This window comes from Mobula birostris, chromosome 20 (genome assembly GCF_030028105.1).
Source record: "Mobula birostris isolate sMobBir1 chromosome 20, sMobBir1.hap1, whole genome shotgun sequence".
Classification (NCBI taxonomy): domain Eukaryota; kingdom Metazoa; phylum Chordata; class Chondrichthyes; order Myliobatiformes; family Myliobatidae; genus Mobula; species Mobula birostris.
In genome coordinates this window covers 6,072,725-6,092,219 of record NC_092389.1, presented here as the reverse complement: position 1 = coordinate 6,092,219, position 19,495 = coordinate 6,072,725, and the positions used below count along the sequence as shown (strand labels likewise).

At 42.0% G+C, this 19,495-nt stretch overlaps 1 long non-coding RNA gene across 1 annotated transcript in view; it reads right to left on the bottom strand.

Annotated features, from left to right (window-relative positions):
* Positions 1-17,111, bottom strand: part of LOC140185437 (uncharacterized) — an 81,514-nt gene extending 64,403 nt beyond the window's left edge. The window contains exon 1 of the long non-coding RNA XR_011882635.1: positions 16,848-17,111. This is a non-coding gene — a long non-coding RNA (uncharacterized lncRNA). The remainder of the gene's footprint in view (positions 1-16,847) is intronic.
* Positions 17,112-19,495: the final 2,384 nt, after the last annotated feature.

Below are 19,495 nucleotides of genomic sequence, written 5' to 3'. Positions count from 1 at the left end.
GTGCTTGCTTAATATCTCTGCCTTTTCTTCATTCTTCAACATAATTTTCCCTGGTTCAATCTGTAGGAGGCCGACATTGATATTTTTTCTCTTTCTGTACTGTAACTCTAGACGCTTTTACAATCTGTATTTATGCTTCTTGTTAGGTTATGCTCATACTTTACCTTTCCTTGCCAATTTCTTAGTCTTCCTTTATTGAATTTGAAGTTCTCCCAATTGACAGGTAATTTTTCCAAACCACAGTCTTGTTGACAATACACTCATTGGCCACTCTATTATGTACCTCCTGTGCCTAATAAAGTGGCCACTGAGTGTACGTTCATGGTCTTCTGCTGCTGTGCCCTGTCCACTTCAAAGTTTAACATGCAGTGCATTCAGAGATGCTCTTCTGCACACCATTGCTGTAACATATGGACATTTGAGTTACTGTTGCCTTCCTGTCAGCTTGAACCAGTCTGGCCATTCTACTCTAACCTCTCTCATTAACAAGGCATTTTCACCCTCAGGACTGCCACTGACTGGATGTTTCTTTTTGCTTTTCTCTGTAAACTCTAGAGACTGTTGTGTGTGAAAATCCCAGGAGATCAGCAGTTTCTGAGATACTCGAACCACCCCGTCTGGCACCAACAATCATGCCATGGTCAAAGTCACTTAGATCACATTTCTTCCTCATTCCGATGTTTAGTCTGAACAACAACTGAACCTCTTGGCCATGCCATGTCTGCATGCTTTATGCATCGAGTTGTTACCACATGGTTCGCTGATTAGATGCTTGCAGATGTACAGGTGTACCTAATAAAATAGCCACCGAGTGTTACTTTCCTTCCTCTTTCATCTAATTTGATTTTAATTACACTTGCTAACTGCAGTTGGATTACTTTTTATTGGTTTGTGAAATCTCAAGTTCATTGAAAGCTGATTATTATTTATTTGCTAGTAATTGCTCATAATCATTATACCTTTTTAACAAAATTTCACTTTCTCCCAAGCCCAAATCATGTCTTGTATCTCTCTTACTTAGTTTAGATTTAAGACTCGGGTTTTAGTTTGAATTAAGTTCTTCCAACCTCTGTATAAGATTCTACCTAGTTAACTAGTAAATTATTAATTAACTTTTTTTCAATGTCCAGTACTGTGCAAAAGTCTTTTGCACAGTACTGTAGTAATTTTATGTATTGCACTGTACTGATACCACAAAAAAAAACAAATTTCATGACACATGTGAGTGATAATAAACCTGATTCTGATATGGGTCTCTATTGTGGACTGAGAGTGGGAAGGGGGCAGGGAGCAGGGAATCATGGTTGGGAAAAGGGAAGGGAGAGGGGAGGGAGCTGGAACCACCAGAGAGACATTGTGTAATGATCAATAAACCAATTGTTTGGAATCAAGTGACTTTGCCTGGTGTCTCAGGGCTGAGTGTATCTGTACCCGAGCCACTCCCCACCCTCTGGACTCCTTCTCTGCCACTTGTACCACACCCCTCCCACAGTCCTTCACTCTCGTCCCAATATCCTTTGCTTCCCCCAGATTTACAAACTGGCTCTCCGCTCATGTTGACAAATACAGTACTTTGCGAAAGTCTTAGATACCTTAGCTATATATATGTGCCTAACTCTTTTGCACATTACTCTACCTAAATATTTAATACCTCAGTAATAAAATTGATCTGCTTAGTTTTAGCAGAGGTAGTTGTGTTTAATAATGCAACAAAATTCTATATAGTCATCTAATTAATACCAACTAAAAGAACAATTATCATCCACCAATGAAGTATGTTCTATGCTCTATCAAGAAAACTCTGTAATATTTAATCAACTTTTAATTTAATTTTTTGAATTATTAAAATGGAGACCATGCTAAGTACTTAATAGAACTCATTCAAATTTGTAAGTGTGCAAAGTTCAGCTTTATAATTTCAGAAGCTTTGTGCTCTTTGATATGAAAATGAAGCTGTTCATTTTCAGAATGGACCTCCTTCCACTTAAGATACTGTAAGTTGTGAAATCCACAGTTATTCTACAACTAAAAGTCCTTTTCTGCCCCAGTAACTTTTCAGCTGTCAACTACAACTTTCAAATAATGCTTTACATTGCTCAAGTCTGATTGTTGTTCCATTTTTTTTGTATCAGCTTTCTATGTGTGTCTGAATACAAATATCAATAATGCTCATTTAAGAAGGTTTGTTGGTATGGGGCATGCCTTTTTGGAGCTGGGTTCTAGTCCTTATTCCAGAGTTGGTTTTATTAAAAGAGCATAATTCTGCAGGTGTTTGAAATATGAAGCATGTCAAAAATGCTGTAATTACACTGCAGATCAATGACTCAATCATCACCATGGATGCTGCCTGAGATTTTACAAAATGTTGCATTTTTATATAGCAGATATTTTATCTCCATCATTGAGGCTAAATCACAAACTCTTGGTGTCAATGAAAGACCCATGGTCTATCCACCTTGCAAATATATTGTTTTGAATTTTCCAAAGTGAATGTACTGTATTGAAACAAAGGTAGAAAGATGATGGTCAAATATCAGGATCTGTCTGTAAGGAGTTTGTACGTTCTCCCCGTGACTGCATGGGTTTCCTCCCACAGTCCAAAGATGGTTTCTAGCTTAATTGGTCATTGCAAATTGTCCCGTGATTAGGCTAGGATTAAATTTGGGGTTGCTGACCTGTGGCTTGAAGGGCTGGAAAGGCCTATTCCACGCTATCTCAATAAAAATTAAAAAATAAGAAACTCCAAACTTGCTTCATGGAGGAAGTCAGCTGCTGTTGATTAGAATTTCAAAGTTGATGCCTGATAACGTCACTTGCACTATTTCTTAAATTAAACTAGGAGTGTGAGGTAAGCCTCAGTTTACAGCTACACTGTAGCTGCTCCAAGACAAGAGATACCTTCAAAGATAATAACACTCCTTATTGTCCAGAGCATGTCTTCCAGGTGTTCCTTTCCCCATTCTTCCCAACCATCTGAGAAGGCTCCAATCAGGTATGGCAGAGTGGTGCAGCTGGTAATGGCAGTGGCTCACAGCTCTAGCGATACAGGTTCGACCATGGCCTCTGGTGATGTCTATGTGGAGATTGCATGTTCTCCTTGTCATCTCATGGGTTTCCTCAGAGTGTTCCAGTCTTTTCCTATATCTGAAAGACATGTGGGTTAGTAGGCTATTTGCCCCTAGTTTGTGGCTGAGTGGGAGAATTCAAAGGGGAATGTCTGTGCAGCAGGTGAGAATTGTGGACTGTTAAATGGTATTTGCATAAAAGTGTGTTTGATGGACTCAGTTTGCCCAGGTTTCTGCACTGAATGAGTGTATGACAAACCCTTTCTCCACGATCCTCATTAAGAGAGTGAAACTCAGGTCTGCATTCAAACACTAGAGATCGATCTTGTCACAGTGTGTGCTGACAGATGACTGAACCCAGGTGCGGAGAAATAATAGACTCCCATGTAGAGACAGAAACAAGACTTTATTCATAGGAATTCCAACAGAACATCGGTGGATTGCCCGAGCGACACCGTAAGATGAATCATTCTCAAAATACAAGGACCCCACCATCAGTGTTAATCAGGAGTCCACTTTCAATAATCACAGTTTGTGAAAAACCTCTGCCAATCAAATTAAACTTGACAAGACTAAACAGAAAACACAAGGGCTTAACGACTCTAGATAAGACAACAATTAACAAATACATAGGCACAGGCCTGCAGGGCTCATGACAGATCACCATTTCCGGCTCTCATTTACTGGAGTGTTCCTTCATCAGGCCTGCAGAACTTGCATTAATCACGTCAGAACTTTCAGAACCCTACCTTTGACCATAAGGGTTTGCTTATGAGAGATAACGTGAGTTAAATATCTTTAACAGATGGGAGAATCAGAACTCACATTGAATAGCACAGTGACACATCTTAGGGTTGCCTCCTGAAAGCTCTAGGCGCTAGGGTGGCATGGTGGCATAGGAGTTAGCGCAATCACTTTACAGCAACAGCTCTAAGATTGGAGTTTAGTTCCAGCCGCTCTCTGCAAGGAGTCTGTACGTTCTCCCTGTGACTGTATGGGTTTCCTCCGGGTGCTCCAGTTTTCTCCCACATTCCAAAGACACACAGTTCGGGTTAGTGAGTTGTGGGCATGCTACGTTGTCACCAGAAACCTACTTCTGGGCCGCTCTGCATAACCCTCGCAGATTAGATTTGACACAGTACACACATGTCACTGTATGGTTTGATGTACAATATGTGTAACAAATAAAGCTAATTTTGATCTCGTATATCTTTACCTGTCTTCAGTGTTGATCTCCAGCAATGTTTGCACCTTGTTCCTGTGAACGAATGAGTTTCCTTTGGGTGCTCCAGTCTCCTCCCATATCCCAACAATGAACTTGTTGGTAGGTTAATTGCCGATTGCAAATTGTCCCATGTGTGTAGGTGAATGGTAGGATCCGGGGGTGGGTTGATGGGAGTGTTGGGATATAAAATGGGTTAGGGAAGGAAGAGTAGAAGAATGGGTCAGCTGGTTTTATTTCTGTGTTTTGTTTGTTTGATTCCATGACTTCCCTGTTAGCTTCCATCTCGAGCTCAAAGTTAGGCTTTGAGTTGAAGAATCTATTCAATAGGATTGCCTGGCAGATGTTTAAATCAGCCTTGACATGAATCTAACCCATTTATTTGATGAATCTATTTCCTAAACACAAATATATTGAGATCCTCACAGATAATTTTTGACACTTCAAGCTTGTGATACCATCAGATTGGATGAAATTGCTATCCCCTTCTCAAGACCTCTGTAGAACAGAAATGCAGTCAGAAAGCCTCTGGAGAGTTAACACAGCTCATTACTTCACTCTTTTTCTCTCCAAATCTTTAATAAACTTAGTGATCAAATGCTGAAAATGTACTGGTGCCAGAGGGATGTGCTGCAGTGTTGATCTCTGCTTATTAATTTCTGTGGCCATGAATAAATTTACATTAAAAGCTACAGCAGATGTTGTGAAATCAAGAGAGAGTGCTGACTGTAGTTCCTTTATTAGTGCTAATGCCCCTGTTTCCATCTGAAATTAGCTCCAATTAAAATGTGATTAAATATTTTGGAAAACAAAACAAAAGAACAGAGTGTATAAATATGTTACTATTCACAGACTAGGACATCTCAACCATTTTAAAGCTGATAAAATGATTTTGAAATCCCAAGCACAGCAAGCTCCCACAAATAGCACTGAACTATGTTGGCACAATACTACAGAGGCTTGTGTAACACTTTAGAGCGTCAGTGACCTGGGTTCAATTTCCGCCACTGTCTGAAAGGAGTTTGTACTATCCTCTGGGTACCCTGGTTTCCTCCCATGTTCCAGAGACAATAGGGTTAGGGTTAGTAAGTTATGGACGTACTATGTTGGCGTTAGCGACACTCGAGGACTGCCCCCAGCATGCCCACTGACTGTGTTGGTCATTGATGCAAACGATGCATTTCACTGGATGTTTGATGTTTTGGATGTTTCGATACACTTGTGACCAAAAAATAAAGCTAATCTAATCTTCATTTTAAATATGATTCTGTAAACAGTAATGAGCTGATCAACACACACATTATGTTGGAAGAACTCAGCGAGTCAGGCAGCATCTGTGGAAAGGAATTAGCAGTCAACATTTCTAGCTGAGACCCTTCATCAGATGCCGCCTGACCTGCTGCATTCCGCCAGCATTTTGTGTGTGTTGCTCAGAATCTCGTGCAGCAACAAACTGATGAGCAGTTGCCTGTTTATTGTGGTCCAGATATTTCTGTCAGGGATGAGCCAGAGTCCTTGCCACTGATTACTAGGATCAAGCTTACTTTCCTCACGTCATGCCACAAACTGTTTCCTAGCCAGATACCCATATAGACTCTCTGCACACAAATCCTGTCAGAAACACATCCTCCTTTTCAAATAGTGAAGAGAAGTTTGACAAAAGGTGAAAACACACCACAGGTTAAGATATATTTTAAACTAATAAGATTTCTGAATACTGTATTTCTGTGATTCTAAAACTATTCAAAATTAAACAAACTATCTAAAAGTTAAGTGTCTGAGATAAGAATCCAATACTATTTAAATCAGGTTGTTTGAACAGAATTTCCAGTAGGTCATACCTTACAAGCCTGATTGAAATCTTTGAAGAAGTGACAACACGAATTGATGAAGGCAGAGCAGTGGATGTGGTGTCATGCATTTGATAAGGTTTCCCATGGTAGACTGATTCAGAAAGTCAAGAGGCATGGGATTCAGGGAAACTTGGCTGCACGGATTTAGAATTGGCTTGTCCACAGAAGACAAACTTCTATATGTTCTGGGTAATGTCTCTGCTTCCTACTCCACTGCTCGATTCCATTTGAGACTGAAGAAAATAAAGTGGTGGTGCAGAATAGCCAGTCCTTTAACTGAAGAGGTTGAATGGCTTCCTTATCTTTCCACCCACTGTCAATACCTCATTAATATTCACACCATGGGTCTTCCCCAGGTTACAGTCGAGTTTTTCTCCTCAGAACTGCTTGTAACCCAAACAGTTCATAATTCAGAAATGTGGCTGCCCGGCAAGAACCTTAAATAAAACCAAATTGTCCAACCAAGAGCAAAATGTGTGGTTAACACAATTCAACCGCATAATGCCCTCTATTGGCCTGCGGGTCAGGACATAACTGGGTCAAAAATTACACCGTCAGATCAATACTAGGTCAAGTACTAAGGTTCATAAAACTTCATAAAAATGCAATGTCAGGACACTACTGGGTCAAGGATCTACAGTTACCATAGAAACTACAGCACAGAAACAGGCCCTTTGGCCCTTCTTGGCTGTGCCGAACCATTTTCTGCCTAGTCCCACTGACCTGCACACAGACCATATCCCTCCATACACCTCCCATCCATATATCTGTCCAATTTATTCTTAAATGTTAAAAAAGAACCCGCATTTACCACCTCGTCTGGCAGCTCATTCCACACTCCCACCACTCTCTGTGTGAAGAAGCCCCCCCTAATGTTCCCTTTAAACGTTTCCCCCATCACCCTTAACCCATGTCCTCTGGTTTTTTTCTCCCCTTGCCTCAGTGGAAAAAGCCTGCTTGCATTCACTCTATCTACACCCATCATAATTTTATATACCTCTATCAAATCTCCCCTCATTCTTCTACGCTCCAGGGAATAAAGTCCTAACCTATTCAACCTTTCTCTGTAACTGAGTTTCTCAAGTCCCGGCAACATCCTTGTAAACCTTCTCTGCACTCTTTCAATCTTATTTATATCCTTCCTGTAATTTGGTGACCAAAACTGAACACAATACTCCAGATTCGGCCTCACCAATGCCTTATACAACCTCATCATAACATTCCAGCTCTTATACTCAATACTACGATTAATAAAGGCCAATGTACCAAAAGCTCTCTTTATGACCCTATCTACCTGTGACGACACTTTTACGGAATTTTGTATCTGTATTCCCAGATCCCTCTGTTCCACTGCACTCCTCAGTGCCTTACCATTAACCCTGTATGTTCTACATTGGTTTGTCCTTCCAACGTGCAATACCTCACACTTGTCAGTATTAAACTCCATCTGCCATTTTTCAGCCCATTTTTCCAGCTGGTCCAAGTCCCTCTGCAGGCTCTGAAAACTTTCCTCACTGTCTACTACACCTCCAATCTTTGTATCATCAGCAAACTTGCTGATCCAATTTACCACATTATCATCCAGATCATTGATATAGATGACAAATAACAATGGACCCAGCACTGATCCCTGTGGCACATCACTAGTCACAGGCCTCCACTCAGAGAAGCAATTTTCTACCACCGCTCTCTGGCTTCTTCCATCGAGCCAATGTCCAATCCAATTTACCACCTCTCCATGTATACCTAGCGACTGAATTTTCCTAACTAACCTCCCATGCGGGACCTTGTCAAAGGCCTTACTGAAGTCCATGTAGACAATATCCACTGCCTTCCCTTCATCCACTTTCCTGGTAACCTCCTCGAAAAACTCCAACAGATTGGTCAAACATGACCTACCACGCACAAAGCCATGTTGACTCTCCCTAATAAGCCCCTGTCTATCCAAATGCTCGTAGATTCTGTCTCTTAGTACTCCCTCCAATAACTTACCTCCTACTGACATTATACTCACCGGCCTATAATTTCCCGGATTACTTTTCGATCCTTTTTTAAACAACGGAACAACATGAGCCACTCTCCAATCCTCCGGCACTTCACCCATAGACAGCGACATTTTAAATATTTCTGCCAGGGCCTCCGCAGTTATGTAGATGTCACTGTGGTTGAATAATCTGCCAGGGCACAACTGTTTCAAATAAATGTGTCTAAACTAATTTAACTCAACTATTCCGAGATTGCCATGAACCATGTTCCCACACAGCAGAAGATGCCACAGTCCTGAATCCACCAGCAGATCCATTCTGCCCTCCTGCCAAATGTTCGATTATGTGCAAACACGAGGAATTCTGCAGATGCTGGAAATTCAAGCAACACACATAAAAGTTGCTGGTGAACGCAGCAGGCCAGGCAGCATCTCTAGGAAGCGGTACAGTCGACGTTTCGGGCCAAGACCCTTCGTCAGGACTAGGCAAAGCCACTCCAATTCTGAATGAGGAGCTAATCTAAGAAGCCTTAATAAAGCAGGTGGTAAAGAAGTGATTTTTAAAAAATTGATTTTGTGAGGATGGATTACACTCAGAATCAGGTTTATTATCATTGACATACAGTAGGTCATGAAATTTGCTGTGTTGTAGCAACAGTATACAGTAGTGCAATGCATAAACATTTCTATAAGTTAGGTTAGTCGACGTTCCCCTTAGGGTAAGAAATAGACAGCATAAATAAGTAGTTCAAAAGTGAGGTCGTGTTAACGCTGTGTACCCATAAATTCCATCCATTAAAAAAAAGTGGGGAGAAATCAAACCAAAGTTCTCTTCACTATTCAATGTATTTGTCCAGTCCTTAATACGTGTCTTCAGTTAGACTTGACCTTCATTCAGCGTTAAGGTTAAGCATACTTCTCATGACCTGCTCAAATCTACAGAAGCAGACACCAGAGATCTGATGACAATTGATGCAAATGGAAGCTCAGCTTCTGCTGGCCAGACATAAACTATGATAGATGAGGTTAATTTCCTAGTGACCAGCCATTTTAATTCCTATCCCCATTTCCGTTCCAACATGCCGGTCCATAACCTCCTCCTCTGCCTTGATGAGGCCTTTCTAGGATTGGAGAGTGTAACACCTTATATTCCACCTGAATATTGATTTCTCCAACATCCAGTAATTTTTTCCCTTTTCCCTTCCTTCTTCTTTATTTCCCCACTTTGGCCTCCCTCTTCTCTTCTCCTGGCCTGCCTATCACCTCCCCCTGGTGTCTCTCCTCCTTTCCTTTCTCCCATGGTCCACTCTCCTCTTCTATCAGACCCCTTCTTTTCCAGCCTTTGACCTTTCCCACCTAACGCCTCCCAGATTCGCACTTCATCCTCTCCTCCCCCACCCACCTGGCTTCACTTTTCACCTTCCAGCTTGTCCTCCTTCCCCTCCCCAACCTTTTTATTCTGGCTTCTTCCCCCTTCCTTTCCAGTCCTGATGAAGGGTCTCAGCCCAAAGCATTGAGTGTTTTATTCATTTCCATAGATACTGCCTGACGTGCTGAGGATGTTCTACGAGTCTGTGGTGGCCAGTGCGATCATGTTTGCGTTGTGTGCTGGGGCAGCAGGCTGAGGGTAGCAGACACCAACAGAATCAACAAACTCATTCGTAAGGCCAGTGATGTTGTGGGGATGGAACTGGACTCTCTGACGGTGGTGTCTGAAAAGAGGATGCTGTCCAAGTTGCATGCCATCTTGGTCAATGTCTCCCATCCACTACATAATGTACTGGGTGGGCACAGGAGTACATTCAGCCAGAGACTCATTCCTCCGAGATGCAACACAGAGCGTCATAGGAAGTCATTCCTGCCTGTGGCCATCAAACTTTACAACTCCTCCCTCAGAGGGTCAGACACCCTGAGCCAATAGGCTGGTCCTGGACTTATTTCCTGGCATAATTTACATATTACTATTTAACTATTTACGGTTTTATTATTACTATTTAATTATTTATGGTGCAACTGTAATGAAAACCATTTCCCCCCGGGATCAATAAAGTATGACTATGACTATGACTATGAGCTCCCCCAGCATCTTGTGTGTGTTGCTCTGGATGTCCAGCATCTGCAGGATCTCTTATGTTTATAGATGCAGTTCAACAGAGACTGTAAATCTTCCATCAGCTACCGGCAGACGGAGTAATTGGAAATTGATAAATGCATATAAACATGGTCATTAATGGGAAATAATAGACTGAGCTTCTGCAATCTACCTATATATCAGCTGGCAAGAAATCAGTCCTACCTTTGCTAGTCGAAAGGCTAAAATGGAGACAGAAGCTTGCCACTGATTCTTGAGTTGATTGTTGTTCAGAAAGAAGAAGGAGTTCAAGTAGTAATGTCCCTGAATCAGTAAACTTGTCACTGGAAGAGTAATGTGGTGTTCTCAACTTTGAGTCGTCTTTAAGTACTTCACAGCCAATGACATATTTTTTGATAAATAGATCATTTGGGAGATAGTTTCTTCGAGTGAGTTCACTCAAGCAGGACTAGGTGATGTCAGGCACTGACATTGGTCAGGATGTTAGGGAGAGCCCCACTGTCACTTTGTGTGAAGGAGTTTCTACTACCCATCAAAGAAGCTGGCACTTTGACTTTGCGGACCTTAGTACTGAGCTGGGAATGGATCACAAGACAAGATGGCTATCATCTCAGCCCAAACACATTTAAATCAGAATCAGAATCAAGTTGATGATCTCTGACATATGCCATGAAATTTGTGTTTTGTAGCAGCAGTACAGTGCAAAGCATAAAAAATTGCTATCGGTTACAATAAGAAATATATACTAACTACCTCGTGCAAAAACAGAGCAAAAGAGTGAGTCAGTGTCATGGTTCAAAAATCTGATGGCAGAGGGGAAGAAGCTGCCACTAAAACTTTGTGTGTGTATCTTCAGGCTCCTGTAGCTCCTTCTCGTAGTAATGAGTAGGCATGTCCTAGATGGTGAGGGTCTTTAATGATGGATGCCACCTTCTTGAGGCACTGCTTTTTGAAGTTGGCCGTATCTCGGGTAATGATGAGTTTGAGTATAGAGAGGAAATTAAGAACCTGGTGGCATGGTGCAAAGACAATAACCTATCCCTCAACGTCAGCAAGACGAAGGAATTGGTTGTTGACTTCAGAAGGAGTAGCAGACCGCATGACCCAATTTACATCGGTGGTGTGCAAGTGGAACAGGTCAAAAGCTTTAAGTTCCTCGGGGTCAATATCACAAATGACCTGACTTGGTCCAAACAAGCAGAGTTCACTGCCAAGATGGCCCACCAGCGCCTTTACTTCCTGAGAAAACTAAAGAAATTTGGCCTGTCCCCTAAAACCCTCACTAATTTTTATAGATACACTGTAGAAAGCATTCTTCTAGGGTGCATCACAACCTGGTATGGAAGTTGTCCTGTCCAAGACCGGAAGAAGCTGCAGAAGATCGTGAACACAGCGCAGCACATCACACAAACCAATCTTCAGTCCGTGGACTCACTTTACACCACACGCTGTCGGAGCAGTGCTGCCAGGATAATCAAGGACACGACCCACCCAGCCAACACACTTTTCATCCCTCTTCCCTCCGGGAGAAGGCTCAGGAGCTTGAAGACTCATACGGCCAGATTTGGGAACAGCTTCTTTCCAACTGTGATAAGACTGCTGAACGGATCCTGACCTGGATCTGGGCCGTACCCTCCAAATATCCAGACCTGCCTCTCGGTTTTTTTGCACGACCTTACTTCCCATTTTCCTATTTTCTGTTTATGATTTATAATTTAAATTTTTAATATTTACTAATTTTAACTATTTTTAATATCTTTAATATTTAATATTTGTAATCCAGGGAGTGTGAAGCGCAGAATCAAATATCGCTGTGATGATTGTACGTTCTAGTACCAAGTGTTTGGCGACAATAAGGTATAAAGATAGTCACGAGGCTAGTGACTGTGATTAAGCTGGCTGAGTCTTACAATCCTATGCAGCTTTTTTCTGATGCTCCATACCACACGGCGATGTGACCAGTCAGAATGCTCTCCACTGTACACCTGTAGAAATTTGCAGGGGAGCATTGAAACAGAGCATAGCAAAGCCATCAGTGGATTGCTAAATTTTGCTCTTCTTTATTTACTGTCTATAATGAAACTGATTGAATATGTTGGTATCGGTGTCCAGACAATGGAGTGTGACAGTGTTTTCATTTTTTTAACTTAATTAGATTGTGGCACTTTAGTTTACAGTTACCAAATGGTAAAATGAGCTTAAAGACAGAAATCTGTAGTACTGAATTCTTAATCTGAGCTGGGTGTCCTTCAATATCTGTCAAGTAGGTAAATAGCAAACAAAGCTGAAAATGTAATTTAATCTCTTCTCAAGTTTTCTCTTCTCAACTGTCTAGTAAATACACTTGCTGTTACAAATAATTGATGGATAGTCTGTCTTGCCTAGTTTCTCTTTTATAAACTCTTGATTTGCATTATTTACAGCACTCGAAACAATGGCACCAAACTCGTCAATAAGCAATTCATCATTGAAGAATTGGGACAGAAATGGATAGGGGCCTCATTATTTGTGCTGTTTGGCATCATGTAATAAACTCTGACAAACAACTATGAGAAACTGTCAGAATTCATTGCCACAGGTAACTGTGGTGGCCAAGTCTTTATGTATATTTAAGGCAGAGGTTGATAGATTCTTGATTGGTCAGGGCATAAAGGGGTATGGGGAGAAGGCAGGAGATTGGGGCTTGGGGAAAGTTAATCAGACATGATGAACTAGTGGAGCAGACTCGATGGCCTAATTCTGCTCCTTTATCTTATGGCCTAAAATCAAGGGTTCCCAACCTGGGGTCCACGGACTCCTTACTTAATGGTATTGGCCCATGGCATAAAAAAGGTTGGGAATGCCTCAGTTAATGAACATTAGCAGGTTGCTCGATGTGCTTGAAGTGCCTGTTTCCATCATTTTGCTGTCATTCTGATGATACAGGGTACGACATAGAGAGGTAAGAAATGAACAAGAGAGTCAGGATTTGGATTACAAAGAACAATTTAAGTTGGGCTAGTTTCCTTTGAGTTATTGGGATATTCCATTATCTCAAAACCACTTTTTTTGAGAAGAAGCTCAAATGTCAGAAGATGAGCAAGAAAAGATTACATCTTTAACAAGAAAAAGTAATCCAGAACCATTTACAAGAAAAAGGCAATATATGATTAGCAGGAGAAAGAAGATGGGGTTGGTGGGGTAGGGAAGGTGATCAAAGATGCACTTAAAGGTAATATATTAATTTAACTTAAAATATCATCATTCAGTATGTGTCATCGCTGACCAGATTGGCATGTATCACACATCTTTGTTTACCCTTAAGAAAATGTCGACAAGTGCCTACATTGTAATACCTTCCTAGGCCAAATTTCCAAATGTCCATCATGGGGGTTGGATCAGGAGTTAAATTAAGGCCAAACTGATGGCTGGCTTTAAACTAACAGCAACAGTAACCTTTAAAGAAAATTCAAAACCTTTTCTATATTGTCAATCACAGATCTCAAGCCAGTGCTCTCCTTCCATTGCACAGACAGGGTTCCCAGCTATAGTGCAGGCAGAGCCAATTTTGAAGGGTAAAATCAAAGACTAAAATATAAATAGAAACCACTGGAAATATGCAGTAGGGGTATAATCAAGGAACCGAGCAGACCTTGCGTTGTCCAACCATGGGTTTCCTGTAGGTTGCATACTTCTGTCATTTGTATTTTTGTATTTGCACAGTTTATCTGATGCACATTGGTTGCTTGTCCAACTTTGTGTGCAGTTTTTCATTGATTCTACTGGTTTTTGTTTTGGTTTCTACTGTGAATGCCCACAAGAAAATGAACCTCAGGGTAGTATGTGCCCAGCGGACTCCCACTTTTCAAGGAGTTTACAAGCATTGCTGTAATCCATTCAGAGTCTCAGTAGTCAAGCAGAGATTGTTTCAGAATCAGCAGCCAGTTGACAATGTGCTCTTCAGCAGGCCCCAGAAGTCTGGCCAAAATCCATAAGAAAACTGTGTTTGGTATGTTGTCCTTCATTAGTTGTGGGATTGAGTTCAAGAGCTGCAAGGTAATGTTGCAGCTCTATAAAAAAACCTGGTTAGAACAAACTTGGAATGTTGTGTTCAGTTCTGGTCACCTCATTATAGGAAGGATGTGGAAGCTTTAGAGAGGGTGCAGAGGCGATTCACCAGGATGCTGCCTGGATTAGAGAGCATGTCTTAGGAAATAGGTTGAGTAAGCGAGGGCTTTTCTCTTTAGAGCAAAGGAGAATGAGAAGTGAATGTGGCATGTGTCAACCTGACCTCGGTTGCTGTCTGTGCAGAGTAAGCAGGTTCTCCTTGTGACAGTGTGAGCTTCTCATGAATATCCAGTTCCTCCCACCTCCCAGAGGCTTGATTAGTTACTATAATTGCCCACAAGTAGACACGATAATTGGAATTGGTTTATTATTGTCAAATGTACTGAGATACAGTAAAAAATTTTGTCTTGCATCCATCCTAAACAAAAGTACATCGAGGTAGCACAAGGGGAAAAGAAATAAGAGAATACAGAATATACAGAGAAAATGCAGTGCAGGTAGAATGATATTGCTAGATCATCTCAGTAATGTTGGTTGGTGCAGTACCCAATTCTTCACAGAGGTGACAGAAGTGCAAAGTTATCAAGCGTAAATTAGCACATGACCCTTGTGTATTCATTAAAACTGCTCTTGACCCTCCACTGCAGTAAACTTTATTTTGGTTCTTTTAAATTATTATGTGCTTTGAGTCTCAGAGGAGGTACTCAAGTTTATTGAAGCATAATTTTTTAAAAAATCACATGACATATAATCTGGGGCAATGAATAATACAACTTTCCCTTTCACGTCGGAGGCCAAACTGGACCATAGAATATAGACCAGTTTATAGAGTATTCCCGTCACCCCCCAGTACACCAGAGCTAATTTCAATCACCAATTAATCTACCATCACACTCATTTTTCTCTTTTCTCATTATTACCATCGGGCAGCAGGTAGAGGAGCCTTAGGTTCCACAACACTAAATTCGGGAACAGTTTTTACCCTACAACCATCAGGCTCCTGAACCAGTGTGGGTAACTTCACTCACCTTAACGCTGAGCTGATTCCACAACCTATGGACTCACTTTCAATGACTCTACAATTAAGTATTATTTATTTACTTTTTTTTATTATTTGCATGATTTGTGTACTTTTCACATTACTTCTTTGTCTTTATTATTTATAGTTTTTATAAATTCTATTGTATTTCTTTATTTTCAATGGCTCAGTGGTTTTTCAATTGTTACAATATACAGCCTGAAATTCTTACTCTTCACAGCCATAACAAAATAGAAAAACCCTCAGAATGAGTGACAGAAAATGTTAGCTCACCAAATACCCCCTCCCCCTCCCACACCCAAGCAGCAGTAAAAGCATCAATTCTCCCCCTCTTGCTCCAGCAAAAGTATCAACATCTTGCAAATACCTGTCAGAAAATAAATCTCAAGGTAGTATATGGTGACGTACGTATTTCCATAATAAATTTAGACCATAAGAAATAGGAACAGAATTAGGCCATTTGGCCCATCGAGTCTTCTCTGCCATTCAATCATGGCTGATGCTGTTTTTCCCCTCTTCAGCCCCACTGCGCTGATACTCACCCTGCTGACTGCAATTTTGCCCTATCATCTGCCTACCCTTCCTGACAGTCTGACTGCATGCTATCTTTGCTTTTTTTTTCACCATCCGTCCTATCCTGAGTCCCTTCACTCTGATCCCATCCCCCGCCAAATTAGTTTAAGCCCTCCCCAACAGCTCTAACAAACCTGCCCATGAGAATATTGGTCCCCCTCGGGTTCAGGTGTAACCCACCACTTTGGAACAGGTCATACCTCCCCAGAAGAGATCCCAATGATCCAAGAACCTGAAGTCCTTCCTCTTGTACCAGCTCCTGAGCCATGCATTTATCTGCCAAATCATTCTGTTTCTACCCTCACTACCAGATATTACTATCCTGGAAGTCCTGCTTCTCAGCTTCTGCCTAGCTCTCTAAATTCTCTCTTCAAGACCTCTTTGCTTTTCCTTCTGATGATATTGGTACCAATATTTATCAGGACATCTGGCTGCCCTCTCTTCCTCTCTAAAATGCTGTGGACACGATCCAAGATGGTCCTGACCCTGGCACCAGGGAGGCCACATACCATCTAAGCATCCTGTTCATGTCCATAGACTTTCCTATCTGTTCCTCTGACTATTGAGTCCCCTAACACAACTGCTCCCCTCTTCTCCCTCTTTCCCTTCTGCACCATGGACCCGTGCTCAGTGCCAGTAACTTGCTCTGTGGCATTCCCCTGGGAGGTCAACCCCACAGCAGTATCCAAAACAGTACACTTATTATTGATGGAAATGGCCACAGGGGTGCTCTGTGCTAATTGTCTATTCACATTTCCATTTCTCCTGACAGTCACCCAGCGACTCGCCTTCTGCAACTTTGGGCTGACTGCTTCCCTGTAACTCTGATCAATCATCTCCTCACTCTCCCGAACAAGCCGAAGGTCATCCAGCTGCTGCTCCAGATCCCTAACAGGACTCCAACATCCAGCATGAAGAGCAAACAAAAAAAATGACACAATAAATAAAAAGGGAAACTTAACAGAAACTTACCTGGACAACTTACCCAGAGCCAACGTCTCTTCCAAGCCGAAGCCCCCTTTGAGCCAAAGCCTGACATTCCCACTCTCACCACTGGCCCACTCCCAACAATGGTGGCTCCACTTGTCCCTTCCGTATTCTTATTCACTCTCTGCGCTGCTCCCGCCGCTGATTGGGCCACCGGAACGACACTGAATGCCCGCTCAGCACTCCTTTTAAACGAGCGCCACCAACCTGTGAGAAGCCTTCTCTCTGTGCGCTGCTCTTACCCCTGATCGGGGCCGCCAAATGACACCGAACACCCGTGAAGCTCTGCTTTTAAGCGAGTGCTCCCGACCTGTGAGTAACCTCCTCGCTTAACTTTGAACTTGGAACATTGAAAACAGAACACCGTGGGAAACTCATGTTTTCATTGGCAGGCCCACACACTGGAGATCGGGGATGAACCCAAGCCGCTGGGTCTGTAAGGTAGCAATTCTGCTATCCACCCAATTGAATGGAATCATTATTTTGCATACTATATATATTTGTCAGACAACTGTGACTACAGTAAAATCTGATAATCTGACTGTTTCGCATCTGCCCTTTGGATGGGGATTTCTGTGTTCTCTTTCATTTCACTGGGGCCCCAGTTTCCATGCACCCTTAAAACTCCCTGGAGGTGCATTTTGTGTGGCGCCTTGAAACTCAGCTGGTTCTGTTTCCATATTCCCTTGAAATGTACTGGGCTGCCGTTTCCACTTTCCCTTGAAGCTCATCAGCTTTTGTTTCCTGTGTGACTTTTATACATCTGGTTCACTGGAAAATTCATTACCGGACTGCGTAACGTCTAAAAATAAGTGAATCATGAATGTTTAGTTTAGTTTAGAGATACAGCGTGGAATAAGCCCCTCCCGGCCCTTCAAACCACGCCACCCAGCAACCCACCGATTTAACTCTAGCCTAATCACGGGTCAATTTTACAATGACCAATTAACCTACTAACTGGTACATCTTTGGACTGTGGGAGGAAACCGCAGCACTCAGAGAAAACCCATGTAATTCCACTGAGAGGGCATACAGACTCCTTTCAGTGGACACTGGGATTGAACTTGGACACTCCAACCTGTAATAGAGTTATGCTAACTACAACACTAAACATGTTGGAGTTTATATTGGAATAATATCCAATAGTCCAGAGAATCTTCCATTCTGGCACTACCAAAGTCCCAAGGATGCTGGATTAACAGAATTACAGTATATTGTGTAGGGTCTGAACATCCTGGTAATGAACTTGGTATGCAGAATGAATAGACCTTATTCTAATTCTGTTCTAAAGCCTACTGACAAAAGGGCACTTGAGATATTTGTGAATGGTGAACACATTTCCAATGTGACTTGAAAGTCCAAGGAGAAATCAGACTTTTCTGATCTTGGGCATTGGTGTTTCCATACCAGGCCATGATGCAGCCAGTCAGGATACTCTCCACTGTGCATCTATAACCATAGCATCTGTAACTTCTTCAAAGTTTTATATGTCATGCCAAATCTGTGCAAACTTCTAAGAAAGTAGAGGTGCTGTTGTGCCTTGTTGTGATGACACTTCTATGCTGATCCCAGGATAAATCTTCTGATATGATAACTCCAAAGAATTTAAAGTTACTAACTCTCTCCACCTCTGATCCCGTAATGAGGACCAGTTCATTGACCTCCAACTCTATACTAATCTCATTTACCAGCACATGGTTGGCAACTTTTTATGTCTTGGTGTTACTAAGGCTTCTCTACACTGCAGTGAGTGCTTGATGATCAGCATGGACAGAATGGGCTGAAGGGTCCTTCCTTTTCTTGCTGAACGACGGGTCTAGATTCATTCAGATCCACAAAGAAGAAATTAGCAAAATAAAGAGTCGACATTTCAGTCCAAAACACTTCATCAGGATTGGAACGGAAGAGTGCAAAAGCAAGATTAAAATAGTGGGGGGAGGGAATAGGTGAGACAAAATGAGGGGGAATGTGGGTGCGTGGGGGCAAGGGAGCTGAAAGGTGGAAGAGATAAAGGGCTGAAGAAGAGGACCATGCAAGAAAGGGAAAGAAGAGGGAGGTGATGGGCAGGTGGGGAGAAGAAATGAGAGAGGAACCAGAATGGCGAATGGAAATAGAGGAAAGGAGGGAGGGGGATAAATCAATGGAAGTTGGAGAAATTCATGTTCATGCAATCTGATTAGAACTACCCTAACAGAATATGAGGTGTTCATATTGGCGGTTTGACTGTTCCACAACCAGTTCTTCCAAGTGAGGCGACACTTCACCTGTGAGTTTATTGGGGGTCATTTGCAGAAGGCCTTTGAAAAGGTGCTGCATACGTGGCTGCTTAACAATATAAGAGCACATGGTATTAAGGAAAGGTATTAGCACGGATAGATTAGCTGATCTGCAGAATGCAAAGAGTGAAATAAAGGGGGCCTATTCTGTTTGGCTGCTGGTGAAAAGTGGTGTTCCATAGGGATCAATATTGGGACCAATCCTTTTCACGTTTTATGTCAACAATTTGGTTGACAGAATTGATGACTTTGTGGCCAAGTCTGCAGACAACAGAAAGGTAGGTGGAGTGGCAGGTAATGTTGAGGATGGAATATTGTATAGGGAAGTGTATGGTCATGCACTTTGGTAGAAGGAAC